We start from the raw sequence: 13,301 nt of genomic DNA on the forward strand, positions 1-13,301 counted from the left end.
CCACGTGTAGGTGAGACTATGCTCTACAACTTTTGTTTAGACTCCGTCGGCTAATTTTGACTTCATTTTTTATATTATACTTTTAACAGGCCGGGATAGGAAATGTCCGTTAAAAATTCATAACTTCTTCATCCGACGTCCATTTTCATTTGTCTTTTTACTGTTGAACTACTATCAACAAGATCTTCGATTCTTGTTTAGGTTGTTTCGGCTAATAATCACTCAATCTAAAATTCATGTTTCGGGCTACATGCCACTATGCTAAATCTTAGAAAATTTATAACTTCCTCATACGAAGTCAGATTTGGACATTCTTTTTATGCAAACTCTTGGTTTAACAAATACTACGACTTTCATTTAGGTTGTTAAGGGTAAAAAGCACTTTTTCGTAAATTCACTTTTTTTACGTCCTACAGCGTTGTTTCGGTTCTGTCGCGAAACTTCGACATGTCATAACTTCTTCGTTATAACTCGGTTTTCGGTATTCTTTATATCTCCGGAATCCTTGTTTCAACCACTAAAACTTCATTCTTAGATATCGGGTTTATCTAACATTTATTTTTATTCTTAACTTATTAAATCATAATAATTAAGTAAATAAGCACATAATTCACGTAATATTCACATAATTCCTCTTTATTATTTTAAAACGAGTTACAAAGGTTGACCTAGACTATTACATCATCATTTATTCTTTGGCCCAGAAACACAGGCGTTACAAGTCTCTCCCCATTAGGATGATTCCATTCCTGGAATCACACATCAGCAAACAAATGCGGATAGCGACTCATCATGTCACTCTCCGTTTCCCAGGTGAGATTTGGCCCATTTGCATGTTTCCATCGCACAAGAACTAACTCGACCATCTTGCGTCATAACTTCTTAGTCATACGATCAACCATTGCCTCTGGTTCTTCAATTAACCTCTTGCTTTCATCCAACCTTAATTCAGAAATTGGAATGATGTCGGGAACTTCTCTCGTGAACTTCCTCAGATAACACACGTGGAAGGTGTTATGAATACCTTCTAGTTCTTTTGGTAGTTCTAGCTTGTAAGCTTGATTTCCAATCCTCTGAAGAACTTTAAACGGTCCAATAAACCGTGGACTCAGTTTTCCCCTTTTACCAAATCTTATAAGTCCCGTCCACGATGAGACTTTAAGTAAAACCGAATAACCAACTTCGAATGATATCGTTTGTCTTTTCTTGTCAACATAGCTCTTTTAACGATCCTGAGCTGCTAACATCCTTTCCCTAATCACTTTCAATTTTTCAGCAGTCTAATGGACTATTTCAGGTCCCATAAACTGCTTTTCCCCAACTTCAAGCCAACACGACGGCGTTCGACACTTTTGTCCATACAAAGATTGGTAAGTTGCCATCTTGATGCTTCAGTGGAAACTATTATTATAGGAAAATGCTACCAGAGGTAAATGTTCATCCCAATTACCTTGGAATTCCAGTGTACATGCTCTTAGCATATCCTCCAATGTTTTAATCTTTCATTCGCTCTGACCATCGGTTTGCGGATGGTAAGCTGTACTTAAACATAATTTCGTACCCAATTCCTCTTGTAGACTTCTCCAAAACCTCGACGTGGAACGACTATCACGATTTGATACAATCGTTTGGGGAACACCATGAGATTTCACTATCTCTTTCACATAAACCTTTGCAAGCTTTTCCATAGACCAATTCTCATTGGCGGCTATGAAATGTGCACTTTTTGTGAACCGATCAACGACCACCCAAATCATGTCGTGACCGTTCTTTGTTCTGGGCAGTTTAGTTATAAAATCCATAGTGATGTCTTCCCATTTACCCATGGGTACAGGTAAACGTTCTAAACTCCTATATGGTTTCTGATGTTCTGCCTTAACTCTCGCACATGTCATACACTTGGCCACATACTTAGCAACATCAAGCTTCATCTTCAGCCACCAGTAGTAGGGTTTCAGATCCCTATACATCTTTGTGCTGCCGGGATGGATCGAGTACATGGTCTTGTGAGCTTCCTCCATCAAAAGATTTCTCGTTCCTCCTGTCTTAGGCACCCAAATCCTATCTTGGAATACCTTCAACCCTTGGTTGTTTGTACCAAACACTAACGTTTTGCCCAAACGTTCTTCCTTTCGGTCATTTTTCTCTGAAGCTTCCTCTTAAGCTTTCTTTATACTTTCCACAATTGTCGAGACAACTTCAATTCTCAATGCTCTTGGCCTTTTCTCATCAAGGTTTACCTTCCGACTGAGACCATATGCGACAACATTTGCTTTACCAGGGTGGTAAAGTATTTAACAATCGTAATCCTTAAGCAACTCTAGCCAACGCCCTTGTCTCATGTTTAATTCTTTCTGATTAAAGAGATATTGAAGACTCTTATGATCAGTGAAAAGTTTGCACTTTGTGCCATAAAGATAATGCCTCCATGTCTTTAGGTCAAATACTACTGCTGCCAACTCCAAATCATGAGTGGGGTAGTTCTTTTCATGCTCTTTCAATTGTCGAAATGCATATGCTATCAACTTTTCTCTTTGATTTAGAACGCATCCCAACCCGAATCCCGACGCATTGCTATATACTGTGAAGTCTTCAACTCCATCGGGTAGAGAAAGAATCGGTGATTCACATAATTTCTTCTTTAACTTCTCAAAGGCTTCTTTATGCTCTTCACTCAAAGTATAAGTAGCTCCTTTGTGGGTGAAATCTGTCAATGGAGCAGCTATCGAAGAAAAGCCTTAGATAAATCTTTGGTAATATCCAGTTAATCCTAGAAAGCTGCGGATCTCCGTAGGATTTTTTGGTTGTTCCCACTTTGTTATAGCTTCAATCTTAGCTGGGTCAACCTTAATCCCTTCTTGGTTAACCCCGTTACCCAAAAATTGGACTTCTTGAATCCAAAAATCACATTTGGAGAACTTCGCATACAATTTCTCCTTCTTTAATTCTTCTAACATTTCTCGCAAGTGTCTGCCTTGCTCCTCCTAGCTTTTCGAGTAAATTAGAATGTCATCTATGAACACTATCATGGATTTATATAGGAATGGTTTACAAACCCTGTTCATTAAATCCATAAAGGATGTTGGAGCATTGGTTAGTCCAAATAACATAACCAAAAACTTGTAATGTCTATATCTTGTTCTGAACATAGTCTTCTCAATATCATGCTCTCTTACCTTTAGTTGATGATATCCTGACCTAAGACTAATCTTTGAGAAATAGCTCGAACCTTGCAACTGATCAAACAAGTCATCAGTTCTTGGCAATGGGTACTTGTTCTTTATTGCTGCCTTGTTCAGCTCCCTGTAATCTATACACATTCTCATGCTCCCCTCTTTCTTCTTCACGAATAACACTGGAGCTCCCCAGGGTGATGAACTAGGTCTAATGAAACCGTTGTCCAACAATTCCTAAAGTTACTTCATAAGCTACATCATCTCTGTCGGTGCTAATCCATATGGGGCTTTTGTTATTGGTGTTGTTCCTGGTAACAAGTCTATTCTAAACTCCACTTGTCTATCAGGGGGCAATCCAGGAAGATTCTCAGGAAAAACTTTCTCATAGTCACACACCACTGGTATACTTCGCATATCCTTTTTCTCCTTTTTAGCATCGATCACGAATGCCAAGTATGAAGTGCATCCTTTAGATAAACATTTTTTGGCTTTCATTAGGGAAATAATTACAGAATTTACTCTATGCTTATCTCCGTATACCATAAACGATCCTTTCCATGCGGGTTTACCTTTACTATCTTTTTCTTGCACAATATTTCAGCATCATTGGCGCTAAGCCAATTCATCCCCAGAACGATGTTGAAACCATTTAACTCGATGGGTAACAACTTTTCTTGGAATTCATTTCCATTCAGGTCGATGACGATATTTCTAATATAATCGCTAACAGGTATGAATTTGCCACTAGCAACTTCTACAATTAGGGTATCATCTAGCTTTTCAATAGGCAATGCCAGTCTTTCACCAAATTTATGAGATATAAAGGAGTAATTCGCTCTGGAATCAAACAATAAGTTGGCAAGCAATCCATTCACAAGAAAGGTACCTGAAGCGATATCCGTTGCATCCTTTGCAACTTCCAATGTCATTTGGAAAGCTCTGGCATTTGGCTTTGGTGGGAGATTGGGCTTCGCTGCCTCTTTCTTCTTCGGGAAATCCTTTAAAATGTGCCCTTCTTCATGTCATCCATAGCACACCCTTTTTTTGGTTGTGCACTTGCTGGCGTAGTGCCCTGACTTTCCATATTTAAAACAAGTGACCTCCTCACTACATTTCCCAACATGTTTCTTCTTACATTTATCACACGATTCTACTTCGCCTCTTCTTCCTCATGAATCAGACTTCGAGAACTTACTTTTCTTATTGGACCTCAATGATCCATCGAACTTTATTTTCTCACCAACCGCTGCCCTCTCCTGATTCCTTTCTTTTAATCGGGTTTCCACATTTTTAGATGCTCGGAATGTTGTCTTTAGAGTAGCTGCCATCTTAAACGTTGGGCCAAAGTCGGCTGGCAGTCCGTTTGCAAACCTCTCGATTTTTGAGAGTTCAGTTGGCACTAATTATGGAAATAATTTCATCTTTTCGGTAAACGCAGTAGCATAGTCGTCTATGCTCATTTTCCCTTTCTTCAAGTTCTAAAATTCATTGTTTATATCTATCAGATCTATCTCTGAGCAGTACTGCATCTTTAACTGTTCCAAGAACATTTCCTAAGACATTTTCAGGGCTTCTCCATGTGGCATCGTGTCTTCCAATAACTTCCACTAGCTTAAAACTCCGGTCTTCAGTTTTGTGACCGCGAAAACAGTTTTTTGCTTGTTTCTACAATTGCAGCTTTCAAATACCATCTCTATTTCGGAGATCCAGTCCATAATCTCAACAGGTTTTGGGCTTCCAGCAAGACTTGGCGGTTTGGCACCCAAGAAATTCGTATACATATGCCCATCTTTTTTCATTTCCCTTTCCGGGTTATTCCTTTCTGCCACTGTAGGTTGCGCTTGACTGACAGTACGACTGTAATTTCCATCCTCTGACCGTTCATCATTTAATTCAGGTTGTTCAATAGGCATTGAAGATTCACTCCTGTTGTTCAACAATAGTTGCCTCATTTCCTCCCTTTTTTCATTCGTCATTGTCTGAATCAAGGCTTGTACTCTAGCCATGGTGATGGGTTATGGTGCAGCTCCTGCTATCGGCACCTGTTCCACCACTTGGGGTTGAAGTTGCTCGTTTGTATTTGCATTTTTAGCTCCACTTCGGGTTCTCACGATTTGATCTATACACCAAATTTGGCGAATTTAGATCTTTATTCACGATAGACATTTAAATTCTCCTTATTACTCCGAAACATTTACATGCTAGTTATAATATCGTAGTCGTACACTTAGAATTCTAAACACATAAGGTTTATAGATTTGGTTGGCAACAGACCATAGATTCGAACAAATAATGGCATATGTGGCAAACATATAGCATTTAGCACATAAAAGTATTTTAGGCATCTTTCCTGAAATATACTAGTGCTCATGTCTAAAATATGGTAGACACTTATCTTATGATCATCACATAGCATTCTAAGTTTAAGTCTAGAAACCCTTTAAATTCCTAGTTCGCTTAAACTAATGCTATGATACCAACTGTGATATCCCCATTTTTCTCGGCCAGAAAAGACCGATTTAGTTTATGCTTTTAAAATAAAATTGGAGTAATTTTCCAAAAGATGTTGCCGAATTTGTTCTAAAAAATTATCATATATATATATATATATATATATATATATATACACACACATTAGGTCGAATTCAGGAGGTTGACTGGAGGATTAAGATAAGGTTTTCGACTGAAAACCCTTAGAAAACCTCCAGAAGTGAAGAATTTAATTTACACTCAAGCTTTGAAGAGAATTAAAGAAAGATCATCACTAAATCATTCAGGAGCTTTGAAGAGAATTAAAGAAAGATCATCACTAAATCATAACTAGTTAACTTCAATTTATTGCTTGTTTCTATTTTAGTTATGGGCTAATCATCCCATACTTCTGTTTGGTGAAGATGAACCCGTATCTTATGTGTTGATTTTGATTATTGGATGTTTTATGAAGATTTTACTCGTGTTTGATAATCAAAAACCCTGGCATGTTAAGGATTTAGTTTTTATTTCTTATTAATCAAGTTTTGTGTGATAGATGATCTTTCTAGTTGCATGAATTTGTTACTTAATTGTTTATGATCATTAAATAATCAGAGCTAATATTAATCATATCCTAGGGTTAAGTAATTAAAAGTTTATAACTTTAAATGTGTTGGAGAGCATAATTAATAATCATTTGTGCTTAGTTGCTTGAATTGATCATAGGAAATTAACTCTTAGAATTATCATTCATATTCAAATTCGTGATTATATTGATTTTGTGTTTAACCTATGCTTGTTTATTACATGATAATTCATAAATTGGTACATCTAGGTATTTGGTCATAATAAATAATTAATGAATTGGTAATCAGTACAATTCATCCACAAGAAATCAACCATGGGAGAAGGGGGAATCAGAACTAAACGAAAGTACACTTTAAATCTCGAAGTAAAAGTAGTTTTCTTCTGGATAGATTTAATAGTTATTTAGTTAATAGTAGTTTGATTTAAGTTCTTACGATCTTGCAAAATCAGTAAAAACCCCCAATTAAAGTTTGTTCTCTTAGTTTAATTAAAAGTAGTTATTTTATAAATTGAATTTTGTTCCCTGTGTTTGACGCTCTACTTACCCAATCTATTCTATAATCTGAATAGGTACACTGTCTAGAGGTGCATAAGTAGTTAAGTAGTTAGGTCATAAATTTAAAAGTTGATATATATATATATATATATATATATATATATATATATATATATATATATATATATATATATATATATATATATATGCACATCAAGTTTTTGGCACCGTTTTCGAGGAACGACTTATTTCATTTTTAATTTAGTTTCTTTTAGTTATTCGATCATTTATATGAGGTAAAAACCACAAAAAGTTATTTTTCTGCATTCAATTTTATTTTTTCCATCCAGAAACCACGTCGTGGGCATACATGGCCACGTCGTGGTGATTAAATAGTGACTTTATTTTATTCATTTTACACGTTTGGATTTTGTTTACTTTATAGTGATTTATGACCCGAGGATCCAAAACTCCATTCTTCCACCACTCCAAAATCCAGAATCAGCTTTCCACAAAAAGAACGACAAGAAGGTTGACTAGTCAAGTAGCACTTTCTAATCCGACAAATTCGAGCTCTTTGAGTAGACACAAAGCAAAAAGGAAGTAGGATACGAGCCATAAACATATACTGATGAAGATTCACATGAAGACTTAATACGCGAGGTTGAAGATATGGTGGATATCATGACCGTGACAAGGAGGGAGTACAAGAAAAGGTTGCATAACGACAACGGTCCATGTCTTGTTCTACTCAAGATTCCAGTTGACAGGGGTTTGAGCTCAAGGGAGACATTCTATCAATGCTCAAGGACATACCTTTTTTCATGAAAGATTATGAAAACTATTTCAAGAACATCGATGAAGTTTTGGACATTGCTAATTATTTCAATGTTCCAAATGTTTCAAGAGATGCATTGTTATTAAGAAAGTTTCATGTGACATTTATTGGAGATCAAAAGATATGGTTGAAGTTATTAGCTCCTAGAACAAAAAGAACATGGGAAAATCTTCGTGAAGCATTTATCGAGCAATTTAGTCCTCCCTCCAAGATAACTAAACTCAAGAAAAAGGTTGCCAATTTTCAACAAGAAGATGGAGGATCCTTGTATGGAGCTTGGGAGGGATATAAAGGCCTTTTGAGAAATTATCCTCAACATGACTTGAACGTGCAACAAGAAGTCTCTATTTTTATGATGGAGTGAATGTTACAACAAAGAAACTTCTTAATTGTCAAGGACCAATGACAAACAAAGAACCGGCCACCATCAAAGAGTTGATCGAGGAAAGGGAAGTAGAAATGGAGGAAAGGGAAGGGAAATGGAGGAGATTTGGTGGTTGTTATGGCTAAGCTAGAAAAAATGGTGATAAGAATATTGCACTATTAGATCGATAGATTCAAAACAGTTAAACATGAAAGAAGTAATTAAGAACACAAGAATGAGACAAATGATGTCGAATGATTAATCTTTCACACCTCAGAAGAGCTCGATGAAGAACTTCGACTGTAGAGGTGTATATAGGGTTACTATGCAAAACAATTAATGAGATCTCTTCTAAATGCTATACATGCAATCATGCATGCATAATATATAGTCTAACCCTAACCGTAAATCACGGATGGACAGACCCAATCTGGATAAACAAAGCAAAAACATTTAAGCCCAACAAGACGCAACTCTAATACCCAACAAATGGATTGAAGAATGACAAAAATGGATCAGTCCATACATGCCACACGAGTTGGATACGACAATTGCAATGGGTCACATTTGATGAAGGATTGAAATTTAGATGCAAATGGGAATCGGAAGGCCCGAGTACATTATTCAAGTGGAGAAAAATATTATGAAGATTGGAGACAACCCAAGATGGAGCGGTTGCCTCGTGATAAGTACATGAAGCAAAAGGAATAGAAATTTATGCAAACCAATCAAGGAATTATCAAAAAGAACAATCGGCCGATAATAAATCCAAGTTCAAATCGATGCTTGCATGCTACGGTTATGAGAAGAGGCATGATGTGACTATTGCTACAATAAGAAACCAACAAGCTTCTTTCAAAAAATCGAAACTCAACTTGATCAATTGACGAAAATAGTACATGAGCGATTGCCGCCCAAAACTCCCGATCAATCTAATGTTATGACAATTTACACTGAAAAGAGGTTCTTTTTGAGCTATTAGTGATCCATGATACAACTACTACCCAGCCCGGTCCACAGCTGGAAGGAGAGAATATCGAAGCAAAAATAGAATCGAGCTCTGCCTAGTGCCCAGGACGTGGCGACCTTACCACGTCGTGGCCACTGGATAGTGGAATTCTTTTACTTCAAAATCATATCAGCCTACTCTGCCATATCCATCTCGAGCCCTTAATCATACTCTAAAGTTAGACCATAAGAAATTCATGGAACAATTACTATCTCTCTTGATAAATGCTCTATTCCTCAAATCCATGGCTAAGATTCCCAATTTTGCTAACGATGTGATGACTAACTGAAAATAATTGGTGAAAGCAACTATCATCGTGCTAAATGAGTTGTGTTCTTCTACTACAATAATTGATGGATTGCCAATTAAGATGGGAGATCTGGGGCAGATAACTTTTCCTGATGAATTTGGAAATTCTTTTTCAATAAATGCTTTAGTCGATTCAGGGGTAAGCATCAATCTCATGCCATACTCTTTCTACGAGAAGCTCGATCTACTAAAACTACAAAACACAAGGACAACACTTTGCATGGCGGATCACTCGATCCCTCACCCATGTAGAGTTCTTGAAGATTTTTTGGTAAAAGTGGGAAATTTTATTTTTCTAGTTGAGATTGTGGTTCTAGACATGAAAGAAGATGAATACCTCCCCATAATTTTGGGAAGACCATTCTTGAGCACCGTAAGAGCCCTCATTGATATCCATGAATCTAAGCTCACAATTTGCGTAGAATATGGGTGATGATGATGGGGAAATGCATGGCGAGAAAACGGGTGACGAATTATAGGAGTTAATAATTGCCAAGATGGAGGTAAACAAAGAGGAACATAAAGAAAATGAGGAGTGGAATAAAAAGATAAAAGGGCAAGGAAAAGGGTTGAAACGCAAACACGAGGAAAGGCATACATAAGGAGAGTCCAAGCATAAAAGAGAAGATGGAAAGAGCAAAAAGGAGCAGCATGAGAGCCCACTCCCACCCGCAACAATGAAGAGCGGGAAGGAGTCCAATTCATCGACTCCTAGAAAAGAAGCGTTGCCCAGGAGGCAACCCGATGCTTGAAGAAGTTTTTATCCTTTTAGTTTATTTTATTTTTCTTTGTTTTTTGTATTTATAACCGAATGATTGTGATGTTTTCTGAATTTATCTAGGATTTTTTTTTTAATTTTGGTTGTGCAAGATAGAGGCTAAGTTTTAAAGAATTTTTTTTGTAACAATTGAAGTGTATAATCGAGAGCTACAACTTTGCATAAGTGTGGGGTGCATGTAGAGACTTTTATGATAGTGTTGGAGAATGAGAGGCTTACAATTTGCAAAACTCACATCTAAAGAAATTCCAGGCATTCCCAGAAGAACATTTAAACCGAAGCTCTTTTACTGAACTTGCAGTTCCCACGACGTGGTATCACTAGGCAACGTCGTGGTGTTCCTAATTTTGCGACCTTGACAATTTCTTACTCGACAACACCATGTGGTGTTGCATTGTATGTCAAGGCTAGGCTATAATGAATATTTTGATGTTTTGCTACACCACCTTTTCGAGGGAATGGTTCCTGCTTTTATTTATATCCGACACATTTACATTTACGAGCAACAGGAGTCCAGCTTCGAGTTTCCAACAATTTATTCGAGGTGTCGACCACACAACATTCAAGAATTCGATCTTCCCACTTCTACCCCAGGGGAGTCTGTTGTAATTTCTCATTTTTATTTTTATGTTCTTTTATTGTTTAAGTATGTAATGGGGACATTGCATCAATTAAGTGTGGGTAGGGAGTTAAATTTAGGAATGCAAGCATTCTAATACAAGTGATTAAAAAAATGAAGTTGATTTAAAAAAAAGTATTAGAAAGATTTGAAATAATAATCTAAAATTGAATCTAGTTAAAAAATTGTTGTAACATTCCAAAAATCACGGTAAATTTTTTTATTTTTGAAACCAATCCAAAACCATAAGTGTTTGCAAATAGTCGTTTCCAAAAGTCATAAACATGAATCAGAGTATCCCAAAATCATAATCTCATAGAATCCAGGAAGATGTGTGTAACCCCCGTGTTTCTAGACTAGGCATATTTGTATTGATGTAATAGTCTAGCTTAACCTTTGTAACTTATTTTGAAATAAGAGAAATGTATTATTTGAGTATTATGTGTTTTATGCTTAATTATTGTGACATAATTGATTTAAGGATAAAATAAGCGTTAAAGTAAAATATTAGATAAACCCAATATTTATCAAGGAAGTTGTAGTGGTCGTGACAAGGGTTCCAGAAATATAAAGAATGCTAAAATCCGAGTTATAACAAAGAAGTTATGACCTGTTGAAGTTTCGCGACAGAACCGGTACGACACTATGTGACATAAATAGTGAATTTACGATAGAGCGATATTTAGCCTTAGTGATCTAAACGAATGTCGTAGAATACGTTAAACCGAGAGCATGCATAAAAAGAACATCTAAATCTGACTTCGTATGAGGAAGTTATGATTTTTCGAAGTTTCAACTTAGCAGTATGCATCCTAAAGTTCTAATATGAGATCAAGTGATTTCTAGCCGAAAAAATCTAAACGAGAATCGAAGATCTCGTCGATAGTTGTCCAACGGTAAAAAGACAGACAAACACGGACGTCAGATAAAGAAGTTATGAAATTGTAACAGAGTTTTCCTGTCCCGTCCTACTAAAAATAATATAATAAATATAAAGTCAAAATTTGTCGTCGAAGTCTAAGCGAGAGTGGTAGAGCATAATCTCACCTACGCGTGCATATAAAGAACGTCGAAAACGGAGCTCGTATGCGAAATTTATGAATTTCTGAAGTTCGGGGCACGAACCCCGACACTGTGTCAGATTTCACGACGTGAACACAATGTTCACGACGTGAACTCAGAAGTGACACCTACCAGAGCAAGTGGACTGATGACGAACGCAATGACCTATGTCTGACTTAACTCATGACGTGAATTTTGAGATTCACGACGTGAATCCAAAAAAATGGCCCTATAAATAGAAACCAAAGGGCAGCCGGCCATGGTTGCTAATTCCTTCACTCTCTCACTACCGATACCCTCTCTAGCCCTCTTGAAGTGTAACATTCCAAAATTCAGGTATAGCTATTTAACCCTTCTTCTTTGTCAAGTTGTCAAGATCAGCCCTTGAGTGGAAAGTGTTGCAAATGAGTATGCTGGGCGTACTGGAGAGTACGTTGCGCGTACTCATGCGCTTAAGTTGGACGTGGAATCGCCTAGGTACACTGGGCGTACCTATGGTTACGTTGGGCGTAGCGGGCCCATATGCAAACCCTAATTTGTGGCTTGTGCACTATAAAAGGAATGTTAAGGCCTTATCCTCAGCCACCATTTCAGAGAGTGAAACCCTAAGAGAGCATTTCCTTCATCCTAAATCTTTTTTGTGAGTATTTTGAGCTATAGGTGCCTTTGTGTGTTAGTGAAGAAGAAGGAGAGGAGCTTATGGAGGCTAGGGTTTGAAGTTCAAGCTTAGATCTGAGTTCTTCAGAGGAATGAGCTTCACTTTGAGGTAAAAAGCTCAAAACTTTCCTCTTTATTTTGGTTCGGTGTTTTATGGTCCATTTCTAGGGTTTAAGTCCCAAGGGTGGAGACTTTATGAGCAAGAGGGGCTCCATGGACCTAGATCTGTCCCATTTCAGTGTTATGAGTGATGTTGATCCATAAAAATCCCAACTTGGTCGTTGTTATGGAGTCTTGCTTGAGTTATGAGCTTTAAAATGGTTAAAGTGGAGAGATGTGGGTGTTGGTGACTCTCTCAGCCATGCAAAGGCTTAAAGTCACCAACTTTATGGATTAAGAGGCTTAGGGGTGGTCAGACCTGAAAGTTGGACGTTGGTCTTAATCGTTTAAGACCCCAAAAGCTAAGGAGTTTGAAACTGGGAGTTACGCGGGGCGTAATCCCAATACGCGCAGCGTAGGGGGTCGCGTTCCCCGTTTCTGTGAGGTTGCCGGGTACGCCCAGCGTACAAGTTTGGTACGCGCAACGTAACCTGGAGAGTTAACTTTTTGTTGACTTTTAGGGTTTGGTCAATGTTAGGGTCTTTGATCCATGAGAGGGGTAAAATGGTCTTTTACCCTTCCGAGGGGTGCTAAGAGAGGGATTTAGTCTAGCCTTGAGAGTTGTATTGATTAGAGTGCTTATTCCATGTGATTAGGCAGAGGCTAGACCAGATTTTACCGAGTTCGAGATTACCAAGTTACCCGAGGTGAGTCTTCTCACTATACTGTACTTGGAAGGGTACTTATGTGTGACCGGAAGGTCTTATATGCCATGATATGTATGTGCTATATGCTGATATGTGATATGTATGCGTTATGTATGCTATGTATGAT

The 13,301-nt window shown here is 37.5% G+C and overlaps 1 non-coding gene across 1 annotated transcript; it reads right to left on the reverse strand.

The window, feature by feature from the left end:
- Positions 1–7,787: 7,787 nt before the first annotated feature.
- On the reverse strand, positions 7,788–7,894 carry LOC145091109 (small nucleolar RNA R71). The gene has a single exon (XR_013701997.1). It is a non-coding gene; the product is annotated as a small nucleolar RNA R71 (small nucleolar RNA).
- Positions 7,895–13,301: the final 5,407 nt, after the last annotated feature.

The sequence above is a fragment of the Lactuca serriola genome, chromosome 2 (genome assembly GCF_051521515.1).
Source record: "Lactuca serriola cultivar US96UC23 chromosome 2, Lser_US96UC23_V15, whole genome shotgun sequence".
In the NCBI taxonomy this organism is placed as follows: domain Eukaryota; kingdom Viridiplantae; phylum Streptophyta; class Magnoliopsida; order Asterales; family Asteraceae; genus Lactuca; species Lactuca serriola.